This window comes from Larus michahellis, chromosome 3 (assembly GCF_964199755.1).
Source record: "Larus michahellis chromosome 3, bLarMic1.1, whole genome shotgun sequence".
NCBI classification, from domain to species: Eukaryota; Metazoa; Chordata; class Aves; order Charadriiformes; family Laridae; genus Larus; species Larus michahellis.
The window spans coordinates 60,708,051-60,713,830 of NC_133898.1; positions in this window are offsets into that span (position 1 = coordinate 60,708,051).

Below are 5,780 nucleotides of genomic sequence, written 5' to 3' on the forward strand. Positions count from 1 at the left end.
GCTAGGTGTCTGTTTGGTTTTGTGGGTTTTTTTGACCTTCACAGGACTTCACGTATCCAAAAAGAAAGCAAGCACATACAAATACTGGCTTACTAAATTACCAGATCTGTGTGCCCATTTTCAGTTAATATATTGCAGCAGTTACCAAGCCTGGTAATACCGTATGGAATATAAGGGGAGTTTTACTTGGCTGTTTGGAATTTCTTTTAGTTCACAACTATGTATTTTGCAGAACAGACTATGGGCACAGCGTATGAATTCTGCCAGCTGTCTGTGGTTGAATCCAGCTGCCTAGGAGTGTATGATCTGCCACTTGCAAGGATTAAAGTTTGTTTTTTTTATAAGAGGTGCAGTGATGTTTCACTGTGTTGTTACAGAACAGCTTGGGATAACAGATGCGCTGAACCAGTGACAGTCACTTGTCCTGTTTTTTCCAGGGCTCAGGCAGTAGAAGACCTCCTGAGCCTGAGTGGAGGAACCAAGAGCCCACACCTGTATCTCAAACCCACAAACAGCTGTGGGCGCTCCACAGAGAAGAGCAGTTTGGCGTGCCATGTGGGTACTTTCTGTTTACTACTTCCATTCAAACCACCCAGCTAACTTGCGGGCATAGAGACCATGACATGACTTTTTTGAGGGAAACTAGTGCACAAACACTGCTGACTGAAGCCACCTGGATGATTCCCGAAATGTTTCGTAGTCAGCGTTGTTCGAAGCGGGCAATAAGGCCTAGAGCAGGGAGGCTTTACATGGTTAGCTCTGGAGCATCCAGCTGGCAGCGGTTCTCTCTGCGTGTGCAGTGTCTTTGTGACAGGGTGACAAGCTCCAGGGTTTTTGAGTGTGGAGGGACTGTGGAATTAACCGTCAGCACAATGAGGTAAACTAAAATGCCCAGAGGAAAACTGAACTAATACTGTCATTCCTGCCAGAAAAGGGTGTTAACCCATTCTTATAACAGCAGGGTTTTCTTTGTTTTATTGTTACTGTACCCTAGGACATGCTGCGTTTGATTTAAATGCAGCTCACAGAAAGAAGATATCATTATATGATTGCAATTCCTTCTTGATTTTTGACATGATGCAAAGGATGAGTAGTGCAAACTAAGCTTGTGATTTGTATCTCTGCTTCCCTTTAGCTGATTCTTAACAAACTATGATGCAGTAGGAAAGTTCAATAATAATAATTACCTTTATGGAACCCTTGTTCTTTGTCCCAAACACTGTGGAAGAGGTGTTCTGCTGAAGGGAATGAGCAGTGGTCCTGGCTCAGCACAAAGGCACGATGAGGTCCTGTGAGGACGTTGAGCCAAACAAAACAATAACAGCCAAACAAAAAAACATGGGGGAAGTGGTGCCCAAAAGGCAGCGTGTGCGCGGGGGTGGGGTGAGGGGCAGGAGATAATGAAGTCTGAAACTGGTCTTTTGCATTTCAGGATGTCCAGACTTTAGACGTCAGGAAGTGTAAATTAGAGTTTAAATGCTGTGGTATACAATAGATGGATTCAAGCAGGGGTTTAAGTTGGTTTTGCCGGCTCATACAATTTGCCTTTGTTGGCTCCACTTTGAGTTTTTTGTCTGTCTGCTTATAATTGTGAAAGGTTGAAGAGCGGTTGTGGGAAGTGCACGGACACCCTCCAGGTATCATAAACCCCTTTTGCCTTTACTGTAATCGATACGCGCTTGTGTGCTCAGAGCAGCCGATGGCGAGAGTTGGGTTTCCATGCCTCAGCCAGGCATGAGGAAATCACCTTGGACTAAAACTCGGCCTTATGCAGGCGGAGAGGCTGTAAGCTTTCCTCTACCTGCCCTGTTTACCTCCCACACTCCATCCTTCACAGGCAGGGCTGCTTTCTGCCCCAGGTGGTTGTTTTACACGCAGCACAAATTCCTCAGGCAGCTGATGCGTCCCCAGTTTTCCTATGAAAGGCTGTTACTGTTCTCTCATGCGCTTGGGCAGGGTGTTAATGAGATGCTTAGCAGAATGTGCTCAGGAACTAAAATCCTATTTCTTTAAATTATGAATTGAATGTCTGTAGCTGTTGCCGAAATATGTATGGAGGATCTCCAGCTGCCTGTTGAAAATTGCCTGAATGCTTCAGGAAGGAAAAATGGAAAGAACTCACTTCATGTCTCATCACACCAAACTTGAAAACTGGAAAGATTTAATCCTATGCCTTTTTAACAAAGCTCTGTTTTATCAACAACAGATTATTTTCATGACGACTGTTGACAGAGTTTCTCTGAAATCTCACTTCAATCTTTTAACATTTCTTTGTAGTCCAGCCATTTTCGTCATGCGCTTCTGAGGACCTGACCTGATAGATACTCTGATGCTACTGAGAAGCTGAAGTCCATTTTTTAGCCGTGTTTAGGTATATGTTTGCACCTTACATGTCTTTACGATGAACAGATTAAGTATCTTTTTACTATGTTCTGCCAAATCCTTTTTTTTTGCTGTAATGGAGAAGGGACGTCTGAGGTTAATGAGTAACTTTTTTTTCAGGTGCCTTATGGACTAGGAGGACACTCTCAAAGGCCTTTGTTTAGGGAAATGGGAGATTCACAGCATCTGTCTAGGCCAAAGCTCTGATCAGAGCTCTAGAGAAGCTCCTCTCCTCTGGCTATAAAGGCAGCTTCAGGAAAGTCCTCTCTCCTGCATGGAATTAGCTTTCAGGGATGCTTTCCCTGTAGTCCCTGCTTTCCATTGTGCTGCCTGCTTTCAAGTCCTTTCCAGTCCTGCATCTGTTCAAGATTCCTGCTCCCTCTGTATCTGTCTTGTTCAGTCATTTATTTGGAGTTTAGGTATCTTTAATGAGCCTCTTTTATGCATTAGGAGCTGGTCGTTGTGAAGAACTATGTTAAAATTTCTTGCTCTGCCCTCTTTAAAAAGGGATTAAACGTTTCTGTTGGCCGAACAGCTGAGGACATCCTTGCAAGCTGGGACTCTGTCCTTCACAGCACTGAACCCTTCTGCCTTGTCTGTTGTTCCTCAGCCTGCTCAAAATAGGCTTCCCATTGATTTATGAGTGGTTTATAACACTCAGCCAGGAGCCTTACAAATGCAAAACTGAAAATTTTAGCAGGTAGCTTTAAAAACTTGTTTCTGAACTGGCTTTTGGTGTTGATTCAGTCCTCCTCGACTTTCCTTTGTTTGTGTTTCAGAGCTCCAGTGCGGAGTGCAGTGTTCAGCAAGTGTTTCTGTTGTATTACAAATGTATTTGTAGCCCTACATTCTCACTTTCTGACTTGTTTTAAGTAACTATTAGTTGAAAAATATATAGCAAAGGTACTTCTCCACGGTTTTTTTTCCCCTCTAGATAGTCCCTGTGTACAGCGTGTTTTCCTTTTCTTACTCAGCTCAAGCCCATTGTTCCGTGGGCTCTTTTCTTTAGTACTAATTAATGCGTGTTTATTGCCTCTGTCTGGTCTTTATGTCCATCAGCTCTCTCTGAAACTTTTCTAGCTTTTCCCGTTGCTTTTACTCTTTTGGCTTGTGCCATTAGAAACTGAAAAAATCCCAATTCCTGATGTCCATGAAAGCAGCCAAGCGCAGACCTCAGCGATGCATGACTCTGAATTCTGCTGGGGCTTACTAGGAGGGCTTCTCTCTTTGTTTGGGGTGGCCTGTTTGGGTTGCTATGGGTCCCTGCTGCTGACTCGCTCTGGGGAGTTTGGGATTGAAACCCTTAAGGCTTTATCTAGGATTTAAAAAGCAAATGGAGCATCACACTGACCTATTTCAGCCTTTTTGTTTTGCAAATGGGCTTTTGGAACTGCCCCTGCTATAATCGTGCCTACTGCCGGGATGTTCATTCTAGGATCTTGCAGCATAAGGGGGCAGCAAACAACCCACATTATGGAAAAAAACCCCTGACTTCTAATTTTGGATAAAACGCAGGTAAGTATTGCCTGTTACTCATACCCTTAAGTCTATGTAAGTTCGTCTGAAGGGCAAAACAATTGAAAACATAAAAAGCGATCTAACCAAAATACATACCCTGATCAACATTAAAATACACTGACAAAACAAATTGTAATGACCTCTCCTAATATGCAGAGGAGTAATATCCACAGGTATATGCTATCAGAGCAATCAATATTTTCTGCTTTACCTGTCTAAAGCGCGCTGGTAGTAAAAATAGATGGACACAGTTTTGGTTGTCACACAGACTGTCTGACTTCTGCTGCAGTATAAACACTGTGTAAAACTCCCGAGCTCCTGAAGTCTGTGTGAGAAGCCTTGAAAGCAGTTAGCAATGCAGCCAGGAAGATGGGGTAGAAGCGGTGCCTGCTCTGAGCGCTCCTTTGTGATCGACGGGAGAGCCCCAGCCCTGGGAGCTGCTGGGAAGGGGCTACTGAAGTGGCGTCAGCAGGAGACGATGGATGGCTGGGAGCCGCTGGGGGAGACTGGGGCAGCACCCCCAGCATGTCTGTTGACAAGGGTGTCTTGCCATAGCTTTTTCTGCAGTGCTCAGAGGTGCTCTGGCTCAGTAGTTCAGGATCACTTCTTTAAAGTCAAATAGCATTAAAGCTATTAATTGAAAACACGTGTTATTGAGACCACTGTTTCTTAATTGCAGGAGCTGCCAGGCCAATCTGTTATTTTGCTAACTTTGTCTCGCCCTTCATCTAGCTGAAAGCAGCCCAGGCTTCCTGGTAAGGTGGAAACTTTTTTAAATTTCAGTCCGGCTGCGGAGTTTGCAATTACCCGAGAAATACCAGGCCTCAGGCTGGTGGTCTGCACAGCAGCAACTGTCACCATCTCCCCTCCTAGAAGAAAGAGTCCCTGAGAAGACTGTGGCAACTACAACACAGCGACAGCTTGCCGCCTGCGCTACGCTCGCTGTCTGCTGCTCTGCCTCCAGCTCTGCTTGGAGGTGTTTATTCTTGGCCGTTGCACGTGAAATCCATGAAGGTTGATTCCACTCGCAGCAGCACAGCAACACAGCCTGCCGTGGGGCAAAGCCACTGCAAAGCTGGGTGGCTTCTCGCACCATGGCTGTACGGGCTGGATTGTGCTCCGTGTGGCATCTCCCTGTTGTCCTGCCCAGAAGAACGAAACCAAACCTTTTGTTCTCCTGCTGGCTGCGTACCAGAGTAATGGGTTTCGGTAAGAGCAGCACTATGGGCACGGTGAGAAAAGATCACATTTCTTGCTGCTATGGTAAGATGGTGAAGGAGTGTCCCGGTTTGACACAGCAAAGCAGAATTACCAAACCATGACAAGGAGAATTAGATATTTAATTAAAACCCCAAACAAATTTCAGGGATGGGAAATAATACCTCAACCAGACGGGCAGCGCATCTTTCCTAGAAGGCCGCATTTAAAATGTGGCCTTTCGGGTCTTGCGCTATTTGCCATGCCTGCTGTGGGCTGGGATGGAAGAGAGTCCGTGCTCCCAAATTAGAAATGGGCAGCAGCGGCAGAAGCACCCAATGTAATGCTGAAGTACGAACCACCGGGGTTTGCTTAACGCAGCAGGAGGGCCCTGAGCAAGCAGCACTGGCAACCAGATTCCCTGAGAGGTTGGCAGAGGCAGCTCTGCCACTGCTGTCCTGCTCAGCTCCAGTGCTCCTCGACACACGGGTCATGGAGGGAGAGGCCCTGTTCTTCTCCATCTTCCCACAACAAAATACCTCAACTCCCCCCACCATACACATTCCAGCTTCTTTTAAGGCTGTTTCACAGACAGGAGAAATGTACTTCTCTCTGCTCTCGTGCTATGGTCTCGTAGCACAAAACTTAGCTGGTAGCTGAAAATCAAGGCAATGCAAGAAATA